We start from the raw sequence: 12,161 nt of genomic DNA, 5'->3' as shown, positions 1-12,161 counted from the left end.
GCACTGGATACACGTTCCCTGCTTTTACTATTGGACAGTTATTGCTTTCTGGTCTAGCATCCTGAGTTGCCTGCTTTGGTAACCCTACTCTGGTTTTCCTCTGAGCTTCAGGATGGAGTCGATCCTCTCTCAGCTCTAGGAGTGAAACGTGTGCACTAAGCCTGGCCCATCAGCATTTCATATTTCCCTGGATTATGTGGATGATTCAGGGGTAAACAGCCAATCAAAGCGAATCTCAGGACTTTACCAGAAGTGACCTAAAGAGACTTGTTGTAGCTCTGTCGATCTGAGTGTTGGGAGCCTAAGCCACCAAGACACACCATATAAAATCTAAGAAGGAGCCAGCCCAAAGGAAGAAATAAAGCAGAGCCAAAAAAAATGGAAGCTAGTGGCTTCATTGAGGACTGAATCTCAATGATCTGAAGCTGTACCTATTCTTACAAATTTAGTAATCAAATCCTTTTTTTAGCTTAAGCCCATTTGAGTTGAGTCTTCTGTCACAATTTCAATAAAAAATGCACTAACTGGCACATTATCTCATTTTTTTTTCTCACTGCTTATATTTGCATAAACACTGGCTGAGCTAATACATAATATTGTTGTAAACAGCAAATGAGCTAATGCATATAAAGGAAATTTCAAGAGTATAAACAGAAATATGAAAGCATAAAAGATTATTGTTGATCTACCATAACGGTACCCTCCTCTTGCCATTTTCTCTCTTCAACCACAATATTTAAAATCTGATTCCTGTGAAGAAATTGTACAAACTGATTGATGAAAGAAGTCCTAACTCATTAAAGGTTATTTGGCTGGATTTTTCTTCCATTCCTTTTGGAACTGAGCTCAGCACAACATAAAACCAAGTGAACAAGCCTCTCATCCTAAACTCCTATCACTTACTCCCCACCTCATGCACCAAGTCTGTCAAATGCTTCCTTAATGTCTATGTAGTCCATTCAGCTCTTGCCACATCTATTACCACTACCTTAAACCAGATCTTCATTATTCCTTGCATGACTTGTTGAAATTAGATTGTGGTGTACATGTCCGAGGAAGGAAACACAGGAGGAGTTTTAGGTTTTGTTGTAATATTGATTATACACTTGATGCATGACCGCCAAACTTAGTGGTCCAAAACAACAGTAACATTTATTATTTCACACTGTTCCTATGGTGCAATGTTCAAGAATGGCCTAGCTAGATGGTTCTGATTCAGGGTCTCTCATGAGGTGTCTGTCAAGATGTTGGCTGGGGCTGCAGTAGTCTGAAGGCATGACTGGGGCTGGAGATTTGCTACCAGTTTGGCTCACTCAGAGTAAGTTAGTGCTGGTTGTTGGTAGGGGGAGGCATCTTCCATGCCACATGGTCCTCTCCATAGGGTTGTTGAGTGTCCTCATGACATAGCAGCAGGCTTCCCCTGGAGCAAATGATCCAAGAGAGAGCAATAAACAAGTCACAATTTTATAAGTAAGCCTTGAAATGCACACTTCATCATTTCCACAATGTTGTCTTGGTTACACAGATCAGCCCTATCTAATGTGGGAAGAAATACAACAGGGCATAAAAACCAAGAGGCAGGGATCATGGAGGGAGGTGTCATCCTGCCAGCTGGCTATCACAACTGGGGACAGTGAAGGCTTCAGTCTGGGATGTTCAGGTGTGAACATAAGTATTTATATAGTATCAAGGTGGGTGGAGATAGACAGCAGAGAGGTGAATTTGTGAATTGTGATGCAGAAGAGAGATGTGCCCTGGGTGTCATCAGCACAAAGATGGCAGCTGAAGGCATGGGAGTGAATATCACCCAGACGGAATGAGAAAAACACAAAGAACAAAACCACCAATATCTGAGGATGGACAGAGAATGAAGAGGTTTCACAGAAGACTAAGAAAAATTAACTAGAAAGGTGGAAAAAGCCAAGATAGAGCAATATCGTCAAAACCAAGTGAGTTTCAAGGAAGGAATATCTCTAACTTCCCAGTGAAATCTAGAATTCTATGATCCCATTGATAGTTTTTTTTAATTTTATTATGTTATGTTAGTCACCATACAATACATCATTAGTTTTTGATGTAGTGTTCCATGATTCATGGTTTGTGTATAACACCCAGTGCTCCATGCAATACATGCCCTCCTTAATACCCATCACTGGGCTAACGCATCCCCCCACCCCCCGCCTCTCTAAAACCCTTAGTTTGTTTCTCAGAGTCCATCGTCTCTCATGGTTCATCTCCCCCCTCCGATTTCCCCCTCTTTATTTTTCCCTTCCTTCTCCTAATGTCTTCCATTCTATTCCTTATGTTCCATAAATAAGTGAAACCATAGGATAATTGACTTTCTCTGCTTGACTTATTTCACTTAGCCTAATCTCCTCCAGTCCCACCCATGTTGATGTAAAAGTTGGGTATTCCTCCTTTCTGATGGCTGAGTAATATTCCATTGTATATATGGACCACATCTTCTTTATCCATTCATCTGTTGAAGGGCATCTCGCCTCTTTCCACAGTTTGGCTATTGCAGACATTGCTGCTATGAACATTGGGGTGCATATGGCCCTTCTTTTCACTCACTGATAGTTCTAATGATATTGGGTTTGCTGAGGGACTGATATACTCGAAATAGAACGAGAAAAGTCCAAAAGTCTTTGGAAGTTGATATCTAATAGATTAGTTAAATTTCTCATTGTCTGAATTATCTTGTTTAGGTGATAAATTTTGTTCATTATGCTTTACAAGTTGAGTATTTTAGTTTTCTATACATTCCATCCACATAGTTCCTCATATTCTTTCCTGGTGATTAAAAGAATATTCATCATTATCTGGAATATCAGACTTGGTTATAACCTCTTATATTCTCCTCTCTTGAGGCAGCAATCATTCCATTATCTATGATTTCGAGGACTCCAGAATCTCTAGACAACCTCTCTGGTCTATGACATCATGAGATACCATAGTTTGCAAAAATTCTGTCAGGCTTATGGTTTTTGGTTGGTTGGTTGGTGCTCTGCTCATCTATAGTCATCAGAATAAAGCTTTAGGAAACATACCTTTAATAGAAATATGAACTAATCATGAATATATTAGATGTTTTGTTTGTTTATTTTGCCTTTGAAAGCCTTCAGGTTGGATCTGTGTGGCTTAGATTTGTTTTGTTCTGTTTTGTTTAGAACTATTTTAGTCAATCTATGATCTATTTATCCTGCACCTGACCAAATATATTTGCTCTGACCCGTTTCATAAATAGGTGTTTGCTGTTTACTTTCCAGGGAGAAAAGTGCTTGGTCAGCCAAGGAAAACACTGCAGATGTTAACAAGAGAATCTTGTGCGGCAGCTTAGCAAACTAATTGCGTTTTGACCCTCTTCTCTATATTCTGAAAAATTCAAATTCAGGTCCCTTCAAGTGGAATTGAATCAGGAGAAAATAAACCAAATTTATGTTGATTTATAAATCACATTCTTCCCATGAAAATGAAACCTACAAATAAGATTAAAACTTGCACTCCTGAATACCTTATAAAAGTAATTGACAGTACTAATGTCACCAATTTTCTTTCCTCACCATCTTTCATTATAGAAAAAGCACAGGAAACATTTCATTCATATCTGGAATGCAGCCACTTCTGGCATGGAAAGCAACAAACTTTATTTAAAAGCTACACAATAAAGCATTCCATAATAGTGAATAAAGATAGTCCAGGCCAAAGACAGATACTGCCCAGTGTGCATTTACCTGTAACTTACCTGGAATGCTGTTGGCATGATGAACCAGCCATCACCTTGGGGAATGCCACTATTTGTGTGTTGAAGTTCATATGTTGAAGTCTTAACTCCCAGTGTCTCTGAATGACTGTATTTAGAGATAGGGCCTTTAAAGAGGTAAAATGAGAGATAAAATGAAGTCACTAGGGTGGACCCTCTTCACCTATGACTGGTATGTCCTTATATATGTCCTTATCAGAAGAGGAGATTAGGACACAGGTACACACAGAGTAAAGACAATGTGCAGACATAGGAAGAAGGTAGCCATCTACAAGCTTAGGAGAGAGGCCTCGGAAGAAAGCAACCTTAATGACACTTCGATCTCAGGCCTCCAGCCTCCAGAACTGCGGGAAAATAAATTTCTGATGTTTAAGCCACCCAGTCTGTGGTGCTTTGTGTGGCAGTCCTGGCAGACTGGTCCAGCCACAGGGTTAGGCACGAATGGCGCTGCAGCCTGGATTTATAGGGGATTGCATCTCTGAATCCCAGAAATACAAGCTACCTTAGTCAGTGAGGCTCTCTCTGCTCTTGCCCCCTTCAGCCTACCACCCTCTACTCCTGAGTCTCAGCTCCATTCCCTCTTGGATCTAGTTATTTTTTTAAGCCACGTAGAGCATATTATTATCTAAACTAGCCCAAACAATAAGCAGCTAGAGAGCTACGTTTCTTTCAGCATGTGCACACACACATGCAAACACACTTCCCATGTTAATAACTAATAAATATTCCAGTAAGGGTTCTAATGGCCAACAAGAGGCAGATCCTTAGCAGCCGAGGTACTCTTGTAAATGAGCTACATGGGAGAAATTCCGAGTGCACTTACGTTATTCCCTTTCAGTCATATATTAAGACACAGGGATTTAATATGAATCTGTCAGGTATAGTCAAAAGCTTCTTCCAGACATTTTTCTTTTTTTGGTTTCTCAATTTAATTCAGAATATATATTTGGGAGAATGCCCACAAACATGAATTAAACATAGGAAGTGGAGACCATTAACATGCGAACTAAAATAAGTGCTAAAAAACAATTTTTTAATCTGAATCAAATTACCCCAGTTAATGCAGAATGTTTATGGAATCTTTGCTCTTTAGGGCAACAGAGTTCTCTCTGGACCTCCCAACTTCTCTAGAAGGGAGGCGGCAGAAAGATGGGGGAGAGGAGCTGCAGTCTATAAATGGAGAGACAGAGGCTGGCTCCACTTCCATTGAATGCAGGGTCTCAGAGTCATGACCGGGCACTCCTATCTCTAAGACAATTTTAAACATGCACCCCCAAAGTACATCTTTTGATTCATTTCTTTGTAAGCGATATACTTGTACTATTGCAGTCATACATTAGGTACATTGTAAAGCATACACCAAAAATAGAGATTTGCAAAGGACGAGTTTAAAATTTGTTCTCTTGTCCTGGATCAGCCTGTCTTCTCTCTGCTTTGGAAACCACTGGATTATTGACTGCTGTGTGGGAGTGGGGGCCAGATCCTTGGGCTCCCTTCCACACATCTATTTGGTCATCCTGCCTCTCTCCAGTTTAAAAAAAGTAAGTACTTTAGTGTGTATGAAGGAGCGCATGCCATGCACTACTTATACTCAAGGCCACGGAATCATCTCTCTAGAAACTCCCTGCAGATTAGCCATTAAACACAAACATAGGGACTTTTTTCTTTTCTTTTGACTAGGCAATACCTATCCCCACAGAACCATTGGTCCAAATACTCAAGTTTAACTGGAATTATGCTCTAAGGTATAGACATATGTTGCACTTAACTATTGCAGTACAAGAAAATGATAAAGTTATGAGAATGAGCTCAGCATTAAATGTTTTGGTCTCTGTACCTCCTTGTAAGTGAACATAAATGTGTGGGACAAACTGGGGTAAAAGTCATCTTCCCACAACAGATGGGGAGCAAGCATTTATCTTAAACTCCATAATTCCTTTTGTTTCATTTCAGTTTATATTTATTTGTAGTAAATTTGAATTAAATTAAAAATCAATTCTAGGTGTTTAAAAAAGTAAGTATAATATGACCTGGTAGTAGAAAAACATTTGTATTTACCTCTTCTCTCAAAGTAGCTTTACCTGAGAAATCAGTGATTTTGATTTCTGGATTGCAGGATTTAGTTTGTTTTTTCTTTGTTGTTTTGTTTGTTCTGTTTCTGCCTTTACTCTTCTGTATCACTTAAAATACCTCTGTGCTATAAAAATATATATTGCATAAAAACTATAAAGTAATTTTCCTTTAAAAGAAATAAGTCAGATTCACCTCTAAGTGAATGAATGAATAAACCTGAAAAATTGATTGTGTCCAAAGTTGAAAGGAGACTTTGCAGAGAACACTACTGCAGAAGATCCTGTACTTTGAGAGTTAACTGCAAATACCATCCCTATGGAAATAAAAACATAAGGTCCTTCCCCTGCCCCCTCATCGGAGATAGGCTGCTCTTTTCTGCATTCAGTACACTGTTACATCATAATCAACAGTAGCCCCATCTCCAAGATAACTGTTAAATACTCCCTCAGCCCTAAAACCGTATTTTTCTCCTTTATATTCAGCTGAATGGTTCATGAAAGCCCCAAATCATAGAAACCTGGAATTTTAAAGATTGATGATATTTCAGAAATCATCTAATAATATAATCCTTATACTTTCCAGCTGAAGAAGTCACAGCCTAGAGAGACGCAGCATCTTGCTCAAGATCACCAGTATGCTAGAGGCAGACCCTGGACTGTAACCATGTCCTGGCTACCAGCTCAACAGCAACTCTGGTGACCCTAGGCTTGGCACATTTCTGGTTCTCCTTTCCTTTATCCTGGCTTATTACTTCCATGTATGGCTTTATTATTGTTGCAGTATTGTTCTAAGTAGTCTCAAACCATTTGTAGGGAGAGATGGGGGACTAAATATTTATACTATAACGGTCAGGACAGCTCTCATAACCCCCAATCCAAGTGCTCTTTCCAAAGAAGGTAGCGTGTCAGAAACTGGGGGCTCACTGTTACTTCACGGTCATTGACAATATCTGTTGTGTCCCCAGGGCCATGAAGACTGGCAGTAGTGGGACAGCATGCTGCGCACACTTACAGGCTTCCTTTCTAACTGGAAATTCCTTGAAGATGAATTTTTTAAATGTTTTTGCAGGTAAAAATAGAGGCAATTCATGTATCTATTCAGTAACTTACTCAATAATCATGGATAAAATTACCACAGGTGATAGTGGAAATTCTTGTTAGGAACCATGATGATTGGGAGCTTTGGAAAATGAAAAATAAGCACCTATTTGGGAGAAGGGGAATTTGTGTAAAGTAGTTTTGTATTGACTTAAGAACTCAGAGATAAAAGCTAAAAAAGAAACATTTGTAAAGATGGTCTGAGACAGCAACAGCAGTAGATACAGTAGATGATGCATAGGAGGTAAGAGAGATTCTTTTCTGGGACGTATGCCTAATCTTCTATTTCTGACATCACTTTACTTTTCCATGAAAATACACCATGATATCAGAAAGACAGGGAGGTAGAAAATCACAAGGTCTTTGACTGACTAGAGAATCAACTACTAAAGTCCAAAAAAATCTTTATCTATATAACACTTGAGTGGTGGGAGGACAGGAAAAAAAAAAAAACGCATTGACTATTTCTGACCCTGAAAACACAATTAATTAGCAATAACACCAAAAGGAACAATAAGTTGAGCTTCCAGGTCTGGTAGGATATGAAATTAACAATGACTTGTAAAAGTTCAGTTATAGTTCACTTAATTGTCTCATGCTAGATGACTGACTGCTCATGAATGGTGTCAATAATCTTTTAGCCAAGTAAAATCATAAGGACAAGAAAACCTATTACATTAATATTTTAATACATTTATATTTCTATGATCTCTCTTTTCCCCACTCTTTATTTGAAAAGCTCTAACTAAGATTGTGGATTGTATATCATCGGTAGACCATTCACATCCTGATAGGGAATGGCGGCCATCTTTTAAACAATGAGCCTTTAACTTGCTGGTCTTAAATCAAGGCCGTCAATCATTGTTGGAACAGGACAGGGTGAATTTGAGGCAGTGAACACACATCCATTAAATGCAAGTCAAGGAATATGAGATGTTTTAAATAAAGCTTATACATAATACAAACCCTTCCATGGTCAAACACAGGAAAAAAGCTCTTAATTATTCACTTCATTGGAGTGTACATGGGGGAGTGATTACATACCATGGGAATCAGGTGCATAGAAATGTCAAATTCCAAAGTAAAACATTCTAAATGTAAGAATTATATTGAAGAGTAGCCTGGTACCAGTTTTATTTTCTAGATCAATATAAAGAAATATTCATCATCTAGTTTGAAAAAATAAAGACCTAATATATAAATGTGTATTGATTCCATCTCAATAATAAGATCAACAGTAAAAATAATAGATAGTTGTCACACAAAAATTAAAGGTTTTACATTTTGTTTATGTTTATAATAATAATAATAGAACCTCAAGGTGTAGCAATGAAAAATTATCTTATTTTAAAGCAATTATGTGGGAGGCAGCTAATAAAATTACATTGACATTATATATACTTGTCTTTCCACAAGAACCACAGCAATCAAATCAAATTAAATTTAGAAGAATGCACTAAAATACTTACTATTCAAAGGTGATCAACAGATCTTCCTTAAGCTTCTAGCTGTGATAATTAGGAGGGTAATGTTTGATTTGCCCATAAAACTCATTATTTCTTATCCTATTTCTGAGATTCATTTATCTCACTTACCTGTGACCTGTTTAGTATGGATCTGGGTCACTTTTAAATTGAAGAGTATGCATTTTAGGGTAATGAGAAGTCCATGAAAGGACTGTGGATATAAATAAAATGCAGGCATTCCCTAAACTACAAATATCCAACTTATGAATACACATACATAAGAGCAGAGCCCTGGCGAATGAAAAATAGAACCAGTCTTGCCAATCCCAATGCCTACAGGATCGTGCAGGTAACATCAATGAATATAACCACTCTCTAAATGAAGTCAGCCACTACCCAGGCCACCAAATTATTGCCATATGGGAATAAGGAGCAGCAAATCCACATTTTTATTAAAAACCTCCGAATATTTGAATCTTGAACATACCAATTCAAAATTCTTAAAAAATACTGTGTAAGCCACACAGAAGGCTTCTGTAAGTTACCATGAACCTTCTTCAAATGGAAAACTTGGAATATTCAAGAGGAATAATTCTCCAGATTGTCTTTATTCAGAATGTGAAATCTAGTCTGTTTCACTTCTAAACATGTTTCCAGAATGTAAAAGAGCTAATCTATGATTGGAAAATAAGGGAACTGTGTTAACATAAATGACACGTTGGTTCACACAGAGTTTTCTGCCAGCACATTAATGCTTTGTGTCATATAGCAATGGGAGCTGGAACCAAAGCACATTAGCCTAGCTCAATGCAGCAAGTCACAGAGGAATGCAGCATTGTTGAGTTCATCCCGTTCTGTCTGAGAAGTGATGATTTACACAGCTTTCCCCAATCTTTTTGTATCTTGGCCTTGTCTCCATCCTTTAACATCCCTTTTATCAAGCTACCTGCATTTGCAAATCTTATATATAATACCATAAGATATATTTATTAAGAAATCGGCATGGCTTTGATTTTTAAAAGTACCAGTATTTAATTGAAATGATTTTTTTTAATTGGTACTCTGTTTCCAATGTTGTCTGTGTTAGTTGGTCCTCAATATTATTTTTCCCAAAAGTGCTGCTATTTTTGGTATGGCTTTTTGCAAAACACAAGGGGGTTTTTTTGTTTGTTTGTTTTTTCAGAAATATACATATCATGTTATAGCAGAAGTGTTACCACATGTTGAGATATGGGTGCAGGAATTCAAGTTAGATCTGTTCACCAATTAATTAGTATCATTAAACCAGCCCTTCAATATATGACTCACTTTTGGCTAAGCCCTCTGGACTTAGTTAATGCTGCCATAACAATGATAGCAGATCTGGTATCTGGTGAGAGCTTGCTTCCTGTTTTGTAGATAGCTGCCTTCTTACTGTATCCTCACATGACAGAGGGAGAGAGCGGGGGAGAGAGAGAGAGGGAGAAAGACATGGGGGAGGGGAGATCTGGTTTCTTCTTCCCTTTATAAGGGCACTAATCTCCTTGTGGGAGCTCTAGCCCCAGGCCACTTCATCCAAACCTAATTACCTCCCATAGGCCCCATCTCCAAATACCATCACATTGTAGGGATTAGGGCTTCAATGTATGAATTTTGAGGGGATACAAACATTCAGCCGATTGCATCTTTCCATATATTATTTCTTTTAATTTTCTCAACAACCTTACCCACTCAACAGGTATATACTACCTAGAAATGGTGCCAGGCAGCCTGCTAGGCTACATGGACTTGGTGAACAAAACAGATCTGCCTTTACTCTCATAGAACTGAGCTCCCTTAGGTATATACAGGTAGATGTAATGCTGCCTATTATAAATGCTTACCTGCCTGGACAAAAATGTTGTCTATGTCAAGGAAGCACTCCAGGCCCCAGAGGCTAAGCAACTGAGAAAGAGCCTCCCATCACTGTGTTCCTTGCCATTGCCCTTGGGAGGGAGGAAGTGGGTTCACCCATACCACATACCTGCCAACACCCCGCTCCCCTGGCCCCACCACCACTGAAGGTTGCCATAAGCTCCTGGGGACTCTTTGTGGCTGACTTCCTCTTGCCTCCAGACTCTCAGCTGTGTGACCCTTACCCTCTGACCTCAGAGCTGGTTGTTGGGATTTTGTCTGTCTGGAGCTTGAACCTCAGCTTTCCCTATAATTTTCGAGCTTTACTTATTCCTCTGTTCATGGTTCTCAGCTTTTGATCTTACCTGAGGCAGGCATCCCCTACTCCTCAGCCCTGCAGAACTAATGCCTACATTCAGCCAGTGCCGGCTCCCTGCAAAGGGGGTGTTTGCATATTGGGCTCTCTGCTTGCCAAGTCTGGGAATCCTGCACAGGCGTTCCTCAGTCCTCCATGAGTCTGCCCCGCCAGGCTCCGCAACAATTGTGCCATGGAACTAAGGTGTCTACATGCCAGGTGGGTCTTTAAACCACACTCAGTATATAAGCTACAAATCCTGTGCCTCAAAGGGTGTGGCTTGGAAGGGAGAAGTGGATGGGGCTTTTGAGCTGTGGGATACCTCACAGAAAACAACAGAAGAGGAAGGAACCAACTTTCCTCAGGAGACAGCAGAGAGTACAAAGGAAGGGAAAATGTTGGTGATTAAAGAGAGGGATAGAGAGAGGGGTTTAATTGCACTGAGAGGGAGTTTGTGAAGGACCTTGGAGATAGAAGAACTTGGATCCATTAAGGTAAGCAATAGGGAATTCTTGATCAGAGAGATAACATGGTGGTTTCTGAACTTGAAGACAGCTGCATTCCAGTTGGCTTTAGAATGGGTTAGGCTAGGGAGAGATGAAAATTAGAATAATCTAAGAGTTGTTGCTATCTATCTACCTATCTACCTACCTACCTTTCACTTATCACCTACCTATCACCTACTTACCACCTATCTATCATTTATCTATCTATGGCAAAGAGAACCCAAACAACCAGGAGAGTTTGAGAATTAGAAGGAGGCACAAACTCAAGGAACATTGTAGGAGTTTATCCATCCAGATCATCACTCCATCTTCCAAATGGAGACCTCAATCTAATGAAGCACCCACCATTTTTGCTGTTTTTGAAGACCTTCAGAGAGGAGAGTCACACAACCAAAAGAAGTTCCCTAATATATGAGACCCTTGGGCCCTTCCATTCAGAGTGCCACTGACCAAAGTAACCCAGGATTCCCTGAGAGTACCTACTTCTCCTCTAGGAGTCCAGATGTGGGATCAGAGGACCACCAAGTACCTATACATACACACAAGGTCTCAGGCTGTCAAGGCACTGAACATAGAATATGTCAGAATGCAGGGCTCCTGGGTGTCTCAGTCAGCTAAGCCTCTGACGCAGTTTTGGCTTAGGTCATAATATTGGGGTCATGACATGGAGCCCCACGTCTGGCTCTGCACTCAAGGCAGAGTCTGCTTGAGATTCTCTCCCTCCCCCCTCTGCCCCTCCCCCTGCTCATGCTCGCTTGATCTCTCTTTCTCTCTCTCAAATAAAAAATAAATTAATTAAATCTTAAAAAAAAAAGAAAACGAATGTGTCAGAATGTAGTTCAGGAAGGCTCATGAAAGAAAGGACTCACACATCAGTGACAAAACTCCATTGCACATAACATGAGCATTTTATTTATTTTTTATTTATTTAAATTCAATTAGCCAAGGTATAGTACATCATTGGTTTTTGATATAATGTTCAATGAGCATGTTCAACATGATCATTTTAGCACTAGAGCAACGTCCATT

At 39.4% G+C, this 12,161-nt stretch overlaps 1 long non-coding RNA gene across 1 annotated transcript; it reads right to left on the bottom strand.

The window, feature by feature from the left end:
• Positions 1-1,130: 1,130 nt before the first annotated feature.
• LOC145720778 (uncharacterized) lies at positions 1,131-3,894 on the bottom strand. Its single transcript, XR_014143993.1, has 2 exons — positions 3,746-3,894; positions 1,131-1,420 (listed from the first exon to the last, which is right to left on the bottom strand). It is a non-coding gene; the product is annotated as an uncharacterized LOC145720778 (long non-coding RNA).
• Positions 3,895-12,161: the final 8,267 nt, after the last annotated feature.

Source organism: Leptonychotes weddellii, chromosome 3 (genome assembly GCF_054177405.1).
Source record: "Leptonychotes weddellii isolate Sample4059 chromosome 3, ASM5417740v2, whole genome shotgun sequence".
NCBI lineage: Eukaryota > Metazoa > Chordata > Mammalia > Carnivora > Phocidae > Leptonychotes > Leptonychotes weddellii.
This window is presented reverse-complemented; position numbering and strand designations above follow the sequence as displayed.